We start from the raw sequence: 21889 nt of genomic DNA, 5'->3' as shown, positions 1-21889 counted from the left end.
TGGGATTGAGACTGTCATGCACTGTGTTATCTTCTTTTGCCAAAGCCCTCTCCTGAGAGTCTAGGCGGATGTCAAAGGGCAATTTGACAAAGGGGAGGATGTTCCCAAGCACAGGGAAGAGAGCTGACAAAGACACCAGGGATCTCAATACAGTGACACACAAACATGGCCCTCAAGAAGCTTAATGCTTAGTATGTGTATAAGGCAGAAAGGGGAGATCTGTGAATACTTTAACTTCTGTTGAGAGGAAAGTATTGCAAGTATTCGATAGCAAAATGCAACTGGAGATCCAATTGGCTTTAATGATTCGTGAAGCCAACCGCATCCCATCTAGCAAATGGAAAGAAGCACCATCAAGCTATAGAAAGGGAAAAGCTTTGGGAGCCTGGGTGGCTCAGTCAGTTAAGCGTCCAACTTCGGCTCAGGTCGTGATCTCACAGTCAATGAGTTCGAGCCCTGTGACAGGCTCTGTGCTGACAGCTCAGAGCCTGGAGCCTGCTTTGGATTCTGTGTCTCCCACTGTCTCTGCCCCTCCCCTGCTTGCTTCTCTCTCGGGCGCTCTCAAAATAATAAACAAACTTTTAAAAAAATTTTTTGAAACGGAAAAGCTTTAAAAGGCAGGGAGAGTGAGGGGGGAAAATATAAATTATTAGCAAAGAATACATTGTTTTAGGCAAGGTCACCCTCCTAAGAGCAAAGGAGGGAGTCTATTGGCGAATTTCCCAGTGCTGACCAGGAAATTCCATACTGACTCGTTAAAGCTTACATTCCTGGGAGTTGAAACTGCAGCCAGGTTAGGTGTTAAGTCTTGGTTTGCTGATGTGGGGCCTTAACCTAAGTAACACCATTTGGACCTGTCGTTTTCCTTTTAACAGGTGATAAGTCCTCAGGCAGGTAGGAGTAGAAGGGGAAATATTCAATACAGGTCAGAGAGGACTTCATACAGAAGATGAATTTTGAGCTGAAAATAAGTTAGAGGTAACGGGGAAAGTGTGGGAGTGGAGGGTGCACAGGAGTGAAATCCCAGAATCAAGGCAATGCATGCATTTTTTTTAATTGAGCTGTGATTGACGTATAACATTATATTAGTTTCAAGGGTATGCTATAATGATTCCATATTTGTATCTCTTCCATAGTGGGCTCCACATTAAGCTTAATAAACATCCATCACCACACATAGTTACACATTTTGTTTTTACTTTCAAGAACTTTTAAGATTTACTCTGTTAGCATCTTTCAAATATACAATACAGTGTTATTCACTATAGTCCCCGTGCTGTACATGACATGCCCAGGACGTATTTATTTGTTAATTGGAAATTTGTACCTTTCGACCCCCTTTGCCCATTTCATTCACTCATGACCCCTGCCTCTGTCGACCACCAGTCTGTTCTCTGTATTTATGAGTGCGTTGTTTTGATTTTTTAGAAAGAAACATCACACAATGTCTTGCATGTATGCATTCTTATGAGAAGGGTTGTATTTCACTGTGGCTAAAGCACTGTGTTTCCTCTAGTTTTTAGATGGGACCAGTAGAGCTAGGAAGTTCAAGTCATTCACTGAGGTCACAGGGTTAATAATGCCCTGAACCCCCGGCCTTAGAGCTTATGAGCCAATGCTCTTTCCACTACACCACCCCCTCCCTGATCCTGCTGAGTCACCATCACATCAGGACCCACATCGCTGACTCTTGTTCAGCTCTGATTCCCGTCCTCTGAGTTCTGCAGGACGAGTGCGGACTTGGAAGAGAAAAGAAATGAAACCTCCCAACTCGGGGCAAAGGCACCATATGTCTTCTAACTCCTGGGCACGATGGGGAGTCTCTTTAATGACTTTCCTCATTCTCCAACCCCCCCACCCCGGCATCTCCATGTTGGCTGTCCATATGGTGCCTCTCCCTTCCCGAGGAATTGCTTCCACTGATATCATTTCCTGTCACAACCTTAATATTCTTTTAATGTACTTGCATTGCTTGCTGCAGAGCTAATCTGTTATCCCTTGTTATGGAGGCCTCATTCCAAATGCCGTAGCAGAGAATCGTGTCTCTGAGCTGAGAGCAACGTCTTCTTTGTGCATCTGTCAGTTTCAAACCTTGACTTTTAAACGATGGACATAATTTGTGAAATTCTGAGTGTGTTTAAGGCATGACCATATTAGTCGGGCTGGGTTGTTTACCGTTACTAGTTGTAACTACAAGAACAAAAACACAGACTGTTTCAAAAAATAATTCTACGTAAATGCCAAGTCCAGCTGTAGAGTGCACTACAGGTAAAGCTGGATCCAGAAGACCAGCAGGATCACCAAGGACCAAGGTTTTTTCCACGCTTCCACTCTGTCTTCCACGGTGTTTTGCTTACACTGAGGCACAAAGTTGATTACGAAAAGTTTGGTGGCTGTGACAAGGATTACAAGTTTCCTAGTTTATAACAAGCAAGAGAAGGAACTTCTCCATCCGAAGGTCTCAGGAAATGTCCTGGTCTCATGGCCTGAGGTGCATCATGTGCGGTCTATGTCATGTGACCAGGGATAGAAACTGTGCTGATGGGCTTAAGACCAACCAATCAAAACCTCTGGTTCAGACGTTTAAGGATCACAGTAGATAAGGAGAAATGGGTTCTGGAGAGGCCACCAGTGAGTCAGTGTGGGCTTTGAGGAGTCATTAGAGAAATTAGAACCCAAATGCCTACATTTAAATATCAGCCCCATTACTTGCCGCCTGCATGGTTTTGAAGAAGTTACTTCATCTCCGTCTATGCATCCTTCTCCACGTCTATAAAGCAGAATTAGTGTAAGAGCAGGCTAACTAATCTTTACAAGGCAAATTCTTCGTGTGGCCCTCAAAGTCTACTTCATTTAACATCCTATCTAACCTTTACAGCTGGAAAGAGCACTGCATTTAGTGAAACACCTTGACTGTGTTCAGCCCCCCAGTGGCAACATGAGGCAGGTAGAGATGAAATTGTTGTATCTGTCTTACACATGACAGGAAGCAAGGCTCAGAGTCATTCAGCAACTCACCTGAGTTGAACACACAAATCAATTGACGAAGTTGGTCTGGGCTCAGGACCCTTTCCAATATGGAGCGCAGGTCTTTGAGTTCTTGATGTCTTTCTCAAAGTTGTAGGTCTGCACGGTCTAATACCATACCCACAAGCCACTTGCATTAAATTTGCATTCCTCATTTTTCCATAAAATGGAGACGCCAGTGCCTCAGCATCCTAGCCACATTTCGAGGGCTCAGTGCCTCATGTAGCTAAGGGGTACCACATTGTAAAAATATCTCCAGAGGGCTACCAGATGTAAAAACATCTCCACCATCAGCAAAAGTTCTACTGGTTGGTCTAAACCAATGTACACATTAAGTGCTTAGTATTACGTTGCTTTTTCACACGTAGTGATGGAAGTGATACTTAGCCAATATCCCTTCATTGGCCTGGTTAGGTTTAAATGCAGGTAGATTCAAACAGTCGTAGGATTTAATGCAATTGAAAGAATCAATCAAACAGAGAGGATACTGCTAACCATGCAAAATCCTTTGTGTGTGCATCACACAGGTGTCATAATATTGAATATCAAAATAAAATAAGGAAATAAGGGAAAATGGTTCCACGAAAAGCAAATCCCACTTTAGAAAAGTTTTAGGGGGCTCCTGGGTGGCTCAGTCGGTTAAGTGTCCAACTTCAGCTCAGGTCATGATCTCACAGTTCGCGGGTTCAAGGCCCACGTCGGGCTCTGTGCTGATAGCTCAGAGCCTGGAGCCTGCTTTGTATTCTGTGTCTCCCTCTCTCTCTGCCCCTCTGCCACTTGTGCTCTGCCTCTCCCTCTCAGAGATGGATAAACATTAAAAAAAGGAAAAGAAAAGTTTCAGACTCTCTCTCTGCCTTCTTCCCAGCCCCATCTTTTCTCTCCGTTCTCCCCAAAATCACTGTTTTTTGCAACAAGGAAGGTCTAGCATATAGAAATGGCAAGCAGAAGGGGTTTGGCAACTTTAATACATGCACTGAAAGCCACCGGGAACCTGGCATCCTACTTTAGAATGTTTTGGAACCATCCCACCTTTTCCATGCCAGACCATGTTTTTATAATTAGCTCCTCAAAAAGGACTGCGTCCTCAAAGCGTGTTGTGATTTGGGGATGTGCCGCCTACAAAGGGGTCCTGTGGCAAAGGAAACATGAGGAAGCCTCTTCTGTTTGCATTCCCTTCCTTTTCTCCTTGGCTTATCTTCCTCATGGGGCCTTAAGATGTGTCTTTTGTGTATGTGGGGGTGGGATGGGGGGTGGAGGTGGGAAATTGAGCAGGCAAACGGAAGTGTCATTGAGCGAAAGGAAAATTTCCTCCTGTTAATCTATTACCTGGACAGCCAAGGCCGTCACTGGATGATGACAAGCACTCAGCCTCCGTTTCCCTAAAGCAGCATCTGGCTCTCTGGCTGGTCCTCTCCTGCACGTGCGCACAATGACAGCTGGGTTTTGCTGGCTGGCGACAGCTCTGTGTAGCCTGCTGTCTCCAGAAGCCATTGTCTTGGGCTCACCTTTGACCTTTGGCTCACCTCCATTCATTTTTCACGAAGATTTTATGTGTCTCCGATCTCCCCTTAAAAAAGAAAGGATGAGGCAGTGAATTCCTCATGTGCATCTCGTATGTCTGTGTGCAATAGATTTTAGAGCTGCTGGTGGGCAAGGCAGGACTTTAATGTCCTCTGCATCAGGAGGGGGAAACGTGTTGATCTGAAAGAAATGTCATGCCAACAGTCCGTTGTCTCCTGAGCATTTACAGAATATGGCTCTTTAAATAATCCTGGGCAGTCAAGTGACATCTTTAGGGATAAACAAGTAAAAGGGATTGCAAAGCAAACTCAACAAACAAAAGTAGGTCTTAAGAACTCTATGTATGAGATGATTATACCTGTGTTTTCAGTTCAAACTGGGAAAACTTTTACAGAATAGATTCCCAAGTGTAAACGTGAGCTTACCAATACCCACCCAGAATTTTAATACAGCTGGGCAGAAAGAAATACAACCCCCGTATAATCATGGTGGCTGGGGATGTATGTGTGGGATTCCATTTGGATGAGGCAGGCATTGTGTGGAAACTTCAGTTACAGAACTTCAGACAAACCAATGCCTCCCTCTTCTGCCATTGGATTGGCCCCCACTACTGTTTTAAAATGAAGTGCTGACCCAGTTTCAATGAACACATCTATTTATTTATAGCTGAGTGACCTTCTGTTTCCCAGGATTATGGACCTCTGGTACCTGTTAAGAAATCAGATTCTTCTGAATTTCTGGCTCAGAATGAGAAATGCCAGGGATTTGGGCTCTATTCTAATAGGGGGTCCATTTGAACGTACATACTCCTAGCACTCCGGTAGAATTTCCAGAGAAGCAGACTATGCTTCTAAAACACACGTGTCATAGTAAAATGACTTTTAAAGAAGTAATACCCCAGAACACAACACCCAGTACCTTTCACTGTGAACCTGGCTTCAAAAGACATTGACTAACAGACACAAGATCTACCGGGACAGAAGGAAACCTTTGAAAGTGATGGTTACGTTCATGGCATCTCTTGTGGTGATGGATTCACGGGTGTGTGCTCATGTCCAAACTCATCAAGTTGTATCCATGAAATGTGTACAGCTTTTTATATGTCAATCATACCTCAATCAGATCTTTTTTTCTTATTTTTTAAAGACATTGACCTACTTTGGAACAGTGCTATACAAATAACAGAGGTGTATTATTTAAAATTCAAGTAATAATTCTAAAAATGTTGAACCGACACTTGATTGGAAAATGATGTGGCATGTTGAGAGGATACACCAAAGGAAAGCAGTGACCTTTGATCGCTCGCCTCCAGGACACAATCCATCAGGCAGTTGGGGAGAGAAGTGCAAAGATGGTCCTTCTCTTTTTTTTCCTTCACACCTCTCTCCCTGTCACACCTGCCCTCGGGAGGCTTGATGGAGGAGAAGGAGAACCCACACTCTTGGCTGCAGCTTCCTCTCTATCAATGTTTGAGACCACAGAAGAGAATAAACCCTGAGCACCTCCCACTAGGATGCACTTCCTTCCCCCTCACCATGCAACTCAACAATGTGTTTCCATGAATGAAAGACATAGAGGTAAATTCATCCTTTTATCACAGTACTGCTATTTCTATTAATGGGGACAAAGAGCCTAGTATGTTGAATAGTAGTAATGATAGAAAGGAGCTCAGAGGTCACGTGATTCAGCCTTTCAAGAGAGAATGATTTGTTCTAGGATTCAGAGTACCTAGAGACAAAATTCCCTGTCCATGGCACTCAAGTCGCAAAGAGGTGAAGGTCTTGGGATTCAGTGATCAATCCACTGGTTTACTTATTGGTGGATCTATGCATCTAATGAATACCTGCTATGACTTAGACCCTGTTCTGGTCAATGAGATTCCCCAGAGGAAGAATACATATTCTTCATCCCCAAGAAACTCACTGTATGGAGGAAGAAGAAAAGCACGTGCGCACACACACACATAACTGGCTCCTCCATGAATAAGGATTATAATAGAAATATACCCAAATTATTGCAACTTCATGAGGAGGTAACACTGATAAGATAGCAAAGAAACCTTACAGCATGTTTATAACCATAGTGTCTTCTTCCCAACTGTGTGCAGAGCCCTGATGGAGCCAGACCAAGACTTTGCAAGAGAGAAAATACCAAGTGGTCCAAACAGGGAGCTGAGGATATGGGTGGAGGCAGAATGCACCCAGCTTGGGGGTGGGGATCAGAAGAGGTGCTATTCAATCTGTTTCGGAAAGGGTCTGCAGAACTTCCTAGCAGACACAGACCCTGGGGGGGTGCCAGGCCCGGGAAGATCCCACAGCAAATAAACAGTAACGCATTCGGTTTGATTTTGTCCCTGGCTTCTTGGTGCACATGGCATTATTAAGTTTCTAAACACAAACATATTCCTTTTAAAATCCATCTTCAAAGCAGACCGGAGTTCCAGGCCCACGGAGACTTGACATATCAAAAGAAACTTGCTGACGCAAACCACAGTACAGAGCTTGATCTATCCTAATATACAATTTTAATGTTTCTCATTTTGCAGCCTTGCCAGCTACCATCTATCATCTGCTGTCACATTTAAGTTTCCTAAATTACTGCTTTTTAACTTTTGTCACTTATTCAGCAAAGAGATACATTCCAAAGGCTGGCCTCCCTCCAGCCCACCCCTGCGATTGTGTCTTAATATTAATCGTGAGAGAAGGAGAAATAGAGATCTTTGCTCTATTCCCAATAAGGCAGGCAGGGTTTGTTTTATTTTCTCCAGTTTCAAATTCAAGCACTGATTTGATTGTGTCACCTCTCAATGGTTGAGGGTGAAAAAGGAAGAAACTGGTAAGAATCTGGAGATTAGGGGGTGTTGGGAGTTGTAATTGTGGAAATAAGAGAAAGAGAGAGAGAGAGGAGAATAGACTCTTTAGAATATTTGTGGCCAAGGCATCAAAGGAAATAGTCCCGCCTTTCAAGATGTGGGTAAGGAGTGTGGACGTTAGGAAAGAAATGAGGGTGTCGTCAGCTGTGCGTAACTGTCTTCTGTCTCTTATTTGACCTCCTGCTGTTCAACCTGATGCTGCCTTGGTGTCAGGGGTGACTTTCTGGGCTCATTTGGCCCTCTTCAATTGAGTGGGAATGCCAGCTGGTGGACAGGTCTCTAAGACAAGCATAAGATGGGGCGAAGTGACAACCACACGCATCATAGGAGGGCATATGCTCTCCTGTCCCCCCAAACTAACTCCAGTTTCACCGTGCCACATGGTCGGCGTTCCCCTTTACTCATAGAAGTATCCTGGTCTTGGGCCAGCAGGTTATATGGTCACCCAACTCATAGGTGAAATACCCTTCTCAAATAGAGCCAGCACTACAGGAAGCACTAACTGGCATTGGGCAATGTCCCAGTGTTTGCAGACACAGCCAGTCTGAGGATGAGAGGCAGTTTCTGACCAGGTTGCCTCGTGTGAACAGTTCGGCATCGTTAAACCTCAGAAGGTGCTTGATACAGGCCCAGAGCTTTTCAGAGTAGTCTTCCAGTGGTATTATGGAAAGAAACACATCTGGGGCTGTGACACAGTGCCAGTAAATGAGACTTGTCCAATGAGGAAAGTACACGAAATGATCAACTTCTGTTTTCTGTTCATTTGCTCCATTAGAGGCAGGGGGGCGCCTGGATGGTTCAGTTGGTTGAGCGCCCAGCTCTTGATTTTGGCTCAGGTCATGACTGCAGGGTCTTGGAATCGAGCTCTGCATCAAGCTCTGCACTGAGAGTAGAGTCTGCTTGGGATTCTGTCTCTCTCCCTCCTCTGCCCTCTCCCCATTCTTGTGCGCTTTCTCCTAAAATAGAACAGAACAGAAGGGAAGGGAAGGCGAGGGGAGGGGAGGGAATAGTGAAGACTTCTAGGTCCAGCTAAAATGAAGTAAGCACACTCCATTCTATCTCCCCTGTTACCTATAACTAAAACACTCCAAAACAGAATCAATATGTAAAAAACTATCTGAAGTCTCTGAAAAGTAAATGATCATAGGAAAATTATTTTTCTTAATTGAAAAAGAAGAGGTTTTTCCACACACCTCTCACACACATATACACAAACACAGTTTTATTTATTTGTTAATATACTTTTAAAAATGGTATCAAAATATATCTTGCTTCAGGGACTTTTTCCCCCCAAATGATGCTCCAAAGTCTAACCCATGATGATTTATTAAGCATTCGTTTTCATGGTGGCATGGCGTTCCACAAATTATTTACATATTTCCTTTTTCTAGAATTTAGGCTGTTTCTAGTTTTATTTGCTTATGTATTTCTTTTTTCAATGGATAATCCTGCCATGGACATTCATGTACTATGTTTCTGGGAGAGGACACATGATAACATTCTCCCTAGAGTGAAAATGTTAGGTGCAAGATTGCCAAATTGTGGACTATATGCAAATGTTACGAGGTAATGCCAACTTATTTTCCAAAGCGCTTGGATGAAATGTTACTCCTGTTGGAAGAGGTGAATAATCCTGCTTATGCATACCCTTTCCTACCCTGGTAACTGTTAGACTTTTTTCCCCCAATCTATTGGGTGTAAATATTATTCTCATGGAGACTTGATTTGAATGTAACTGCTTTCTAACTATTTATATATCATGGAAAAACATTAAAATTAGAATATTTAAGCCTTATTCTATAATTTACATTAAGGCTTCTCTAGTCTGGAAGTGACTGGCCCAAGAGATCCGGAGATTACAACCCCATGTGGAAATACCAAGTGTTAAGGGAATCAATATTTCATCCCCCTAGTAAAGTGTATGAAGAATAAAGTAGAGAGGGCTGTGTGGGAAAAGTGGAGAATGTCTAAAGGGCCAATTAATTACCTTCACTGGAGTGACAGCCTCCATGCACGCACAGGTTATTTCAGGCCTGGGTGGAAGTTCAGAGGATCCAAATTCTTTCGTAGGAGGCCATCTTTTTCACTGTTGTCCTGCTAAGTATGGTGGAATGTACAGTTCTAAAAGACATGGGTCCTTATCGTCACTGAGGCTCTGGTTTTCCCATCCCTAGAATTCTCGTTTCATGAGAAAAATAAATATGTATTTCTCAAGGCTATTGTTAGTGGGGTCTTTTGTGGCATATAACCCAATTTATTGCAACTTGATGTAGATCTCAATATTTGTTGGGCATTTACTATTGCTCTGACACTGGATACCTGACTTAATTGGTATCATTGAATGAATGGGAAAAAAATAGTATACCTCTAATCACTCCAAAAATAGTATGCCTCCAAGCAGTGATATGTTTGAAGGAAAGATAATGGTAATTATAATATCCATCACTACTGAGAGCCTCCCAAGTGTCAGATGCTTTATACCTATCATCTTTAATATTCCAATATCAAGCATGAGGCTACCCTAGAAAGCTCACTTGTTGCTGAGCCTCATGAGTTCTGTCTTACTTAGATCATCCAATAAATTCGTTGTGGAACTGGTGTTTGAGACAGGTAGTTAGGCGTCAAACCCCACCCTTTTCCTCCTAAGACTTTTCCATCCATCTACTCTACCATTCACCTGTCCCCTGCCTCACCTTGCCTAACCTGATGGAAAAAAATTATTCTGAGATGATGAGATGGATTATTTGAGATTATGTCTAGGAGAAATCTAGAATAAAAGAAAGATTCTGATACTAATAGTTTAAGACAAAAGCTACTGGCAAGCAAATGGCGCAGGGGTATAAAGTAACTATCTCCACAGGTGGGTGTCCATGCATTCTGGTTTCTCTGGAACAATCCTCGTTTATACCTGTTTTCCCATCCATTTAGTGGCTCTATTAACTCTCAAAAGTGTCCCAGTTGGGCCATGCAGAGTTTTCCTTAATACAGGAAACGCCAGGATGATATTCTGTCTGAACATCCAAGTACACAAAAGTCATGGTTTGCATTGAGAATGAATCTGTTCTGGGCTAATGTTTCCACTAGTTGTCATCAACACAATTCTTTGGTGTCCATTGTGAAGATAAAATGGCACCATGGATGTTGGAATGTTCCTCTGTCTTTCTGATTTTGTCAAGGAGACAACAGGGTGTTGGGGATTTTTCTTCAGCTGGAAATTACTTGAAGGTGCAAGAAACTCCTCTAAGAATTAATTGAACACTCTAATCACAAACGAAGGATTCCTCCTTTGCAGTCAGCTTCACAGAGTCTTGAAGAATTTAAGGAGTTGGAGATTTTCCAGAACAGCAGCATTTTGAGGTGCATCCAGCATGTTGATGCCTTTGATTCTGAAAGACAGCAAATACATGGGTCATTGAAAAATAGAGAAAAATCCTGGCCCATATTTTAGTCTTACCTGAAGCAGTAGAACATAATACTTAGGTTTTTTTAATTGGATGTGAGATTAGAGATAGAGAGAGAAGAGGCTATATCACCAGTTGGGTTTAAGAGGGTGGTTCCTGGGCACCACAGTGACTCAGTTGGTTAAGCATCTGGCTCTTGGTTTCAACTCAGGTCATGATCTCATGGTTTGTGGGTTCAAGCCCCACATTGGGCTCCGCAGCTGGCAGCAGGGAACTGCTTGGAATTCCCACCCTCCTCGTCATTGTCTGTCCCTCCCCCACTCGCACTGTCTCTGTCTCTCAAAATAAGAAAAGTAAACTTAAAAAAGGGGTGGTCCTGAAGTCAAATTGCTTGGGTTTGTATTTAGAGTCTCCCACTAACTGATAATGTGGTCTCACCCAAGTTATCTATCTCTTCAATGAAATTACTCAATACGAAATAGAAATTATAATAATACACAGAGATTGGAATGAAAATTCTATGATAGAACGCAGGCAAAACACTTGGGACAGGAGCTGATTTACCGTAAACACTCATCTTGCCACTGTTAACTTTAAGACAGAGGTAGCCAGAATAACACAAGTCTGATTCCAAGGATAATCTTCCAATTCTGGGGAAAGCCAGCATACATATCTTCCTCTTTCTATTCATGTACAATTAGCTGGAAATGGACATCCAGGAAACATCAAAATGCTTCTTTCAACCTCACCCACTCTTCCCCGTCACCTGTTGCCAGTCTGGTCTGAGCACCTCTATCCCCATACCTTCCTTCCAGTTCATTATGAACACACTAGCCAAAGTGGCCTTTGGAAAAGTAAATGTGGTCATGATATTTTGCTGTGTGAAGCCGTTCATTAGCTGCCCAGTGCTCTTTCATATGATCGACAAGACCACGAGTGGCCCTGCCCTCAAGCCACATCATGTGCTAACTTGCCCTTTACTATGTATAGTCACTAGATACAATGCTTCCAACTCTTTAGTCGAGCCAAGGCTTCTTCCACCAAAGGACCAAACACACGTTCCCCTTGCTGTCTCTCTGTTCTTCTCCTGTTTACATCTTCCTCATTATCCAAGTCTCAGCTTAGAAGATACTTCTTCCAGGGACTCCCCCCACCTCCCGTTATCATTCAGATTCAGGCACTTCTCCTGCCACATGGCCTCAAAGCTGAATTTCCTACACACCCATTCCTTACTTCACCTAATGCGAACTGTAGTTTCAGAAAGTATGCCACTAATTGAAAAAAATGAAATTTATTTCATCAGTAAAGAAATAAATTTCAATGAAATTTTCTCCATTAATTTTATGGGGAAAAATTATTTTGAGTTTTGCATCAATATATACAATATATACATGTAAGTTTCAGGCCTGGTTTTTAAGAACGTGCATATTCATATGTGTGTGTGTATATGTGTATATCTGTATATGTACATATGGAATAAGCAATAGTTTGCAACTAAATAGCCTGCAGGTGAAATGCAATCTAATGGAATCTAATGGAGTTTTCACTGGTCAAAGGAGAAAAAGTATTTTATAGTGTGTAGTTGTTGGGGGAGTAGTTAGAGAGAAGGGTCATCCTTTGGAAGAAGCATTCTTGTGCCTGTATCATTGTGCTGACGTTTGGGGAAATTCGTAGGTATCTTTCAGTCAAACTGTACTTTTTAAGTTATACCCCCGAAAATACATGTAAAGCAAAATAAAAGCTAAATACAAAATTGCTTTATAATGCACAGAAAGAGCACTCATGTATAGAGATGGATTATGTCAGTTGCTGCCTCTTTATCCCTCTCACCTGGTATATGCAAAATGTTTGGGGTTTATCTGAACCTGCAGCTCAATTCACATTTGGTACACATGACATTCTGTGACCAGAAAGTCTTGGAGACAGCAACTTGACTGTCATATTTAAATATAATTTTATATAGCATACTTATTTATATGTTTTGTGTGTGAAAACCCATTACATTGGAAAAAGATGTCATTCATCTAAGGGTAGCCTGAGTTTTCAAAATGATATCATTTCATAAATTTTAGGTATGTGCGTAACTGTATAAATTATAACTTGCCACATTAACCAGTCATTAACAGGGCAGTCCTTCCATAAGGCAATTCCATAATTCCATAAGGCAATTCCACCTAGACATACTTGTCTAAGTGTTTAATACTCTGTTTTCACCACTAGAGAATACACTCCATGAAGGGAGTCTGCTTTTGTATTCCCAGCACCTGGCACAGTGCAATGAACAGTGTCTTAGGGTGGAGTCTCATGGGACAGAGATGAGAGGAAGAAACAAGGTTGAATTGAGAGTAAGGAGTAAGCGATTTGAGGGAGAGATGGAGAAAGGGAACATCCTACACCATTTCTCTAAGAGGAAGGGATATAAAATATGTGCCAGACACATGAATTGCATGCATCATTGTACATCTAAAGTGGCAGGTGCAGAGTTAATTGCTAGATTCCCTAGATTGAAAACTAGGGAAGATGTCACCAGATCTAGGAATAATGTCCGCCTTTTTTTCCTCTGTCCTTTACTGCCGTAACATTTCATCGTGTTGGTCATCACCGGGAGTAAAATGACTCAACAAATGGCTTGAGTAGAGCTACGTAAACTCTATAACCTGTTGTGTGTGTACATAGCCCAGAGCATGACACCACAGCTGCAAATATGCTGAATAATTTGTGAGTTTCTGAGTATCTTCTCTCCTGGTTCCAACACTTAGGACTTGGGTAGCTCCTTCTGAATGTGCTGGTTTGAATGTGCTGCTTGTCTTCCCAAGCAACAAATTCAATTAGAGTCAACAAAACCCCTCTGTGTGTGCCAAGATCGTTTTAACATGAGACAATGCTAGAGAAAAACCACAGCCTGGTGTCTCTTTGTACTGAAACAAAATGTGCAGAAACTTTTGAAAATGACCTTCTTAATGAGACATTGGAAGCAAAGTTTTATTCAAGCCCCTTTCAGATTTTTAGCTGTTTTCAATTGAGTTAAGTCTCCCCATGCCCCACCCCGACCCCCGCCAAAAGAGAAAGAAACAAGTTTGACCTATCTTGAGCCAAAGTCACACTGTTCTGGCTGTTAAGAATATGATTAGCTTCTGAAAGTGACTGATGCCCTAGGTTTTCAATCATGTTAGAATTCTGGAATAATGGAATTTCTTATGAGGTCTACAAAAAGGTCTGATAGACTTTCAACGGCAACTTCCTCCTCCTTCCTGGGAGCTGAATTCACTTCTGCCAATCAACTTCTGTTTACTGCTACTTGGATATACAGGTTTAGGGTTTGGTCTGTGTCAAACAATCTGAAAATTAGTGGCACATCCAGTACTCTTTTGAGTTCCAGTGTCAGCTGATCTTTCTTTGATAGAGCTTCCTGGGTTCCTCTAGCATTAAGATTTTAGACAAATTCAGTGTTGTTTTTTTTTTAAGGAAATTGGTATCAGTCTAGAATAGAAGTAAAATAGGATCACCTCATCAATATAGGAACCTAGATTTGAATCCAGGGTCCACCTCTGACAAGCTGGGTGAATTTTGCATTGCTTTACCCCCAAGTACTTTAATTTCCTTACCTGTAAAAAGAGGATTATAGATAGTAATGTCTACTAAGGCAGAGTGCATGGCAATCCAGCAGTGGTAGAAAAGAAGTTATGAACGTTATGCTTGCTATTACTATTAGTATTTTTGAGCCTTTGACACAAAACATAAAACTGAAAAACCATCTTCCAATGAAGAAACTGCCTTGGCTGACTATTCCAGCCTTCCTTGAATGGAGCAGAGTCGCCAAGTTATGAGTTTATTTTCTCTAAAGGTAGAGGCATATTGTTGATAGAGATTGAGAAACACCGCCATTAGGCGTCCAACTTATATGTGCAAGAACATTAAATGCTACACTTCTGTTTTAAACATCCTTTTTGGGATAGGCCCTATGCCTTTATCAAATGAAATTGTAATTTTGGGTTTGCATTTTAGTTGACTCCATCACCCTGTTAGCAGCTCGAAACACAGGGTAATATTAAATCTTCAAGAAGGTTTCAACCTTCAACCAAATTCCCATTTGGTTTCCAGTATGACTTAGCTTCTACCATTCAGACCTTCCCATGAATAATAACTATAGACTCTGGATAAAGTAAAAACACAACTATATTAAAACACTTGGAACATAAGAGCAGGTAGATTCTTGAAAGGGGTCACCTCTCTTGAAATGAGGAAATTACACTGGGTGAGTTTCCCAGCTTCACAGCATCTAGCAGATGGCAATCTTCCTCCTGGGCCATGTTGGGTGACTAAAAGTCCAACAGAATACCAACAAGTGTGTCTTGCCTGAAAAATCAGAGGACAGAGTTTGGGCCAGCTGCAGCCATTGAAAAGTAAGGAGGGGTCCAGAAAAAGAACATGAGAGGCAGAAGATAAGATCCAGGGTATAAACTTTGCTTGAGTATCTGACGGATGACTGAACCAGCCCTGCAGAGGGCGGATGCCACACCAACTAACAACAAGATGAGTGAACAGAAATTCCAGTAGCCTCCAAGAGGTAGAGTTTGCGCTGTGATTCCAACCAGGCCAATTTTCTGCTGAAGCAACTGAATCAACATGCTTCGGAGGCATACAATAGAATTTAGAGTCACAATAATACAGTATTTGCAATATCTACACGAAAATGGAGAATGTGACTGGGTCTTAAAAAAAAAAAAAGGAAAGGAGAGGAAAGAAAAGGAAAAGAAAAAGGCAATCCCTGGAGACCAACCTGAAGTAATATATTGGAAGTAGCAGAACTATTTTGTTAAAAATAAAATGTAAATTATTTTAAAGTACTATTATACCTATACTCAATAATGTAAAGAAATTATGTTAGTAATGAATGAAAAGGTAGATGCCAGAAAAGACTGTGAAGTCTTAAGAAGAAACAAATTAATGTTTTCTAACTAAAAAATACAACATTTGAAATTTAAATACATGGGATGGACCTAACATTCTATTAGAGATGACCAGGAAAGAGTCTTTAAGCTTAAATATAGGTCAATAATAAAGTATCCAGTCTGAAAAAAAAAAAAAAGAAAAAGAAACAAAGATGAAAGATTGAAGACTTGAACAGAGCCTTAGACTGTAGGACAACATTAAAAGATCTAACATATTGTAATTGAAGTGCCAGAAGGAGAGGAGAGAAGGAATAAGGTGTGACTTGTTTTTTGAAGAAATATGTCTACACATTTCCTAAATTTGGAGAAAGATATAAATGTACAGATTAAAGAAGTGTAGTGAAACCCATCTAGAGTAAATACAAAGAATACCACATCTTGACATCAGACACATCATAATCAAACTGTGAACAGAAAAGATAAAGAGGGAGTCCTGAAAGCAGCCAGATGAAGCAACACATTACATTCAGGGAAATTGCTGCTGATTTCTTATCAGAAACAATGGAGTCCAGAACGAGGGAGAGCAACATTTCCAAGGTGTTGAAAGAAAAAAGAAACTATCAATCCAGAATTCTTTAAAAATATCCTTTAAAAATTAAGATGAGGGGCACCTGGGTGCTCAGGTGGTTAAGCATCTAACTCCTGATTTTGGCTCAGGTCATGATCTCATGGTATGTGAGTTCTAGCTCCACATCAGACTCTGCACTGAAGACACAGAGTCTGCTTGGGATTCTCTGTCTCTCTTTCTCTCCCTCTCCCCTTCCTCCACCCTCATTCTCTCTCCCAATCTCTCTCTCTCTCTCTCCCCCTCCCTCCCAGTCTCTCTCTCTCTCTCTCTCTCTCTCTCTCTCTCTGTTTCAAAAACAAACAAACAAATATTAAAAAATATTATGGGATTCAATGAAAAAAATGGGGGAAGGTGAAGGGAGACTTGCCTCCAAAGAAAAATGTGCATGATCGTAGCTACTTTGGTTCTGATGAAGAGTATATCATTCACACACAGACATGATGATTTTATGATGAGCCAGAGGGTCATTTCAAAGGCAGGTCTTGAATACCTACTAAATACAAGGGACTTTGCAGGTGTTAAATAAATTATTGTATTGAGGAAGGCCCTGGCATAATCAACAGATGGCATATCCCAAAAGGATGATTCAGTATAGTTTATGAATGAACTCCTGATAAGGTGTGAGGAATCAACAAGGGGTTGGAGAAGTACCCCGAAGCTGGCAACAAGGGGAATGCCATTGTCACCCAGAGATCACCCTAGAGGCAAGCAAGAAAATAGTTGCCAAACCTGATGAGAGCTATGGCTGTAGAGTAAGCCTGTCTGGTAGAAGACATGTGCTTGGATGGAGGAATCTGCCATACCACTGAGTGCTAAACCCTACTACACCACAGTCTGGCAGGAAGGAGATTGGGGGAGAATGCTGTGATCTCTCTCTCTCTTCTCCCCGCATGATCTCATATCCTGCCAGGTCCTCCCATTGGTTTCACCGAACGAGGGGCCAGAAGACAAGGAAGCCCGACTTAGTGCACAGAGCCTCCTAGTGTTTTAGTGCACAGAGCAGGATAGAGTTGGATGGAACACAGTGAAGGAGAACCATTGCAGAGTGGACAAAGTCCTTCTCCTTGAGCTTTGCAATCTAATCTAAATAACAGAGCAGAGGGCCAGGTCTTTATCAGCACCTACTCAAATCGGTCCACATAGAAAAATCTCTCTTGAGCTATTCTATAAAGCCAACACTGATTCCCTAAATATGAGTATTTTCAATGCATAGTCAAACAGGGTTTGACCTTAACATCTACTCCAGCCTAGATATACTTCATCACCAAGGAAACAGGCTGAGAAAAAATGAAAATGATTTGCCTAGGGTTATATAGTTAGTTATTGTGAGAACCAGGACTGGAACCAGCTTTTCTAAATCTCCCCTTGCCAGCATTTCACTCAACACAACTCTAAACGTATAAATGTGGGCATTTTATTCTGATTGCCAGGAGAAAAAAAAAATCCCTTGCATCCTGGCCTTAGGTTGATTTGCCATTTCTAGTATGTTTCTTCAAGCACCAATGAAAACTGCAACACATACTTACTTCCCAGGCATGGAACATACACAAATAACTTTAGAGCTGTTTGAGTTGTTTTCTCAAAATCACTAACACAATCCTCAATAGCAACAAAGTCCTGGGTCCTTTTTAAATACCAAAAGGGTATTTTGTGGGAAAACACCTTTAGGAAGGATTCGTTCATTGAATTCTTCCCAAGACCATGTCAGGTGGGCGATATCATCCCCATTTTACAGGTGAGAAAATTGAAATGCCTAGATATTAAGTAACTTGCCATTTGTCATGTTAATAAAACAGAGGCTCTGCCCGAAGGTGAGCCTCTGTAATCAAAATCCTGTGCTGTTAACCATTCTATCACCTTGAGGGTAGGTGAATTGAAGCTATGCCTGACCTTGATGGCTGGTGACATATTAGCACGGGGCTGATGGAGTGGGAGCCAATTCATAATTTATCCCAGAAAAAAAAAAATGCTCCCTCTATCTTGCTGCTGACAACTAAGCCCTTTAGCAGCATCAAGGGGAATTACGTTGGAAGAAAAATGGCATGTCTGTGAATACTACATTATCTTCGGGTCCACCAAATTGATTTTTATTTTCAGAGATAAAATATTTCCAGGACTTCTGTCTGGATTGGCAGGATGCCAGGGACAGTTGAACTTTTCCACCAACCCTTTTGGGTTACTTAGTTCAAGCCTTCCAGTTTCAGAGCCTCCTCAGGGAAGGCTTGTTGATGTGGAAAGAACATAGAACTTTTAGAACCTAATCATGGATTTGAAGAATGTGACTTCTGCATTGCTGGGGGATGAGGCCCCACAAGGGAGAAATAAAACATAAGGAGGGTTTCCGACTTTCATCAGGAAGAACTAGGGATTCCGCTTTCCCCTGGACCCTCTTGACAGGATACATCCAGCCTTTTCTCTCCTCTCTGTACCTTGACAGTAAATACTCATAAAACAAATAAGTGTGGCAACAATAGCCATCATTTATTGAATATATTTTATGTGTCAGGTGCTGTTCGAAGTGTGTTACGTGGATTGTCTTGTTTAATCTTGGCAGCAAATGAAGCTGATACCATTATTAGCCACTTTTCCCAGCTAAGGAAACTAGTAATTTAGAAAGGTTTAATCATAATACCAAGCAGCTTGTTGCTAACGTTGAGATTCAAAATAAGATCCGGTTTGACTTCAGAGGTTGTTTTCAACCCTGGTTGCACATGAGTCACCTATAGAAAATTTAAAATACAGCAGTACTTAAAGTCACAAATCTAATATAGTTGATCTAGGATGAGCACTGGGCATCTTTTTTTTTTTTTTTAAACTCAAGTAATGCTGATGTGTATCCAGAGAAACCACAACATGAAACCTTATGGACACTTCATATGGGCAAGCAAAACTTACTAAGACAGGTGACCTAATAATGGTGTCTACCTTCGTAATAATTGACGTGGACAGGACTTAAATTCCTCCACCTAGGAAGACTTGTTAGATTGTAACTGAGGTTAATTTTAGTCTTCAACTTATGCAGGAAGTAGTAATATTTTATATCACTTGCTCCAGAATATTCATAACCATCCAGCCATCCTTCAGACAGCATAAAGATCATCCCAGATCATGGGTCACTGATAAAATACAGCATACCAACCCCACCTTAAGCCTGAGAACATCTTCATCATTAGAACAAGGAGAGACGACCGAAAATCTAACCAGTAGCTCTATAAAGTCACTAATCTGACTTTTTAAAATTTTTTTTTTGAGAGAGAGAAAGAGAGAATATGGGTGTGCAAGTGGGGGAAAGGCAGAGGGAGAGGGAGAGAGAATGAGAATCCCAAGCAGCCTCCACAGTGTCAGTGCAGAGACCGATGACAGGCTTGATCCCACAACCCTGAGATCATGACCTAAGCTGAAATCAAGAGTTGGATGCTTAACCGACTGATCCACCCAGATACTCCTTCGCTAATCCGACTTTTAACAAGACTCATCAGAGGAACAGAATAATTTTCATTTTAAGCATTCTTGTTAGAAAAGGTGTTGGTTTCCACAGGGCAATGGACATGTCTGCAAGATGACTCAATCACCCACCTTTAATCAGTTGAGTGAAAAAGGTCTACTTCATTATGTAAGGACAATCGAGGAAAAGTGACAGTTCTATAGATCCTTACGAATGATAGTTTGTTCAAAGGGACTATTCATTGTCCATTTTTATAACCAGCATGGCTTTCAAAGGATTTCAATTCATGGAGAGCATGTCTTGAGTAAGGCAGATTTAAATCTAAATAAAGGAAATCTAAATGACAAGATAAGTGGTCTGGTTGTCTATTCATTGGGCATCCCATGGCCTCAGAAAGCCAGAATAGAAAAATTGAGTTGGAAAAAACAAGAGGTTAGAGTGGGAGAGAGCCAAAGCATAAGAGACTCTTAAAAACTGAGAACAAACTGAGGGTTGATGGGGGGTGGAAGGGAGGGGAGGGTGGGTGATGGGTATTGAGGAGGGGACCTTTTGGGATGAGCACTGGGTGTTGTATGGAAACCAATTTGACAATAAATTTCATATATTGAAAAAATAAAAAAAATTGAGTTGGTTTCAACTTTTTAATATTTACAAAATGTAATTGGTTGGAAAATGAATACTCTAAGTAAGCAGAATTATCTAACTAGTCCTTCCTTCATTTAAAAGAAAAGTATGTGATACTTCATGAATAAAGTCTATCATGGAACAGTAACACAGTAACATATAAGCAGTAACAAAATGTGTAACAGTGCACCAATCAACACAAAAGGAAGAATGTCACCACTGCTTTTCCAGGCTTCCTTGTGTAACCTACCTTGGATACATCCCCTGCACAGAGCCTAAAGATAACTAACCATCTCCTGAATTTTGTGATTACCCTTCCTCAGGTTTTCTATAAAGTTGTACCAGGTAATGCTTATTCAGTGTGTCACTTCTCAAGTTTGGGAGCCTTACATAAGTGAAATTATGCTGTACCTAGTCTTTTAATATTTGTTTCTGTTTTACTTTTTGCTCAAACAAGCTGTGATATGTATAGGTAGTATTTATTTTACCTCTGTGTGATATTTCAGTGTATAAATATGCCACAATTTATTTACCTGTTCACCTATTGTTGGATTTGTTGGATATTTCCAGGGTTTCTTTTTTTTTTTTCTTAGTTTATTTGTTTTGAGAGAGCGTGTGCATGCACACACATGTGAGTGGGGGAGGGGCAGAGAGCGAGGGAGAGAGAGAATCCTAAGCAGGCTCCGTGCTGTCAGTGCAGAGCCCGACGCAGGGCTCCATCCCACAAACTGCAAGATCATGCTCTGAGCCGAAACCAAGAGTCGGACACTTAACTGACTGAGCCAGCCAGGCATATTTTCAAACTTTTAAGGGGCGCCTGGGTGGCTCAGTCGGTTGAGCTTCCGACTCTGGCTCAGGTCATGATCTCACCGTCTGTGAGTTCGAGCCCCGCGTCGGGCTCTGGGCTGACGGCTCAGAGCCTGGAGCCTGTTTCGGATTCTGTGTCTCCCTCTCTCTCTGACCCTCCCCCGTTCATGCTCTGTTTCTGTCTCAAAAATAAATAAACATTAAAATAATTTATTTAAATTTTAAACATTTTAAGTTTGTCAAAGTGACCAGTAGAAATATTTCACTGTGGCTTTAGTTTGCATTTAAATTTTTCAATTACCATTGAAGATGAACTTCTTATTTTAGTATCCCTGTGTCCTTTCCCTTCTGGGAATGATGATTCGAGGATTTTTTCCATTTTATTTATTGGTTGTTTGGTATTTCTTACTAAGTCTGGGGGAGTTTTTAGTATATGCTGTTACTAACATTTTGCTGGGTGTATGTGTTGCTGAAAACTTCTTCCAACTTGGAATTTGTTTCAGGTCTTACGTGTTGGCTTTGTGTTTTTATGAACAAAAGTTCTAAATTTGGACATAGTCAAATTTACCGACTTCTCTGTGGCTTTGGTTTTGTGTCTTGATTAAGAAATTCTACTTTACTCAGATGTTATAAAGACGAGCTTTATTTTTCACACACCAGCTTTAAAATGCA

Source organism: Prionailurus viverrinus, chromosome E3, assembly GCF_022837055.1.
Source record: "Prionailurus viverrinus isolate Anna chromosome E3, UM_Priviv_1.0, whole genome shotgun sequence".
Lineage (NCBI taxonomy): Eukaryota > Metazoa > Chordata > Mammalia > Carnivora > Felidae > Prionailurus > Prionailurus viverrinus.
Note: the sequence above shows the minus strand (reverse complement) of the source record.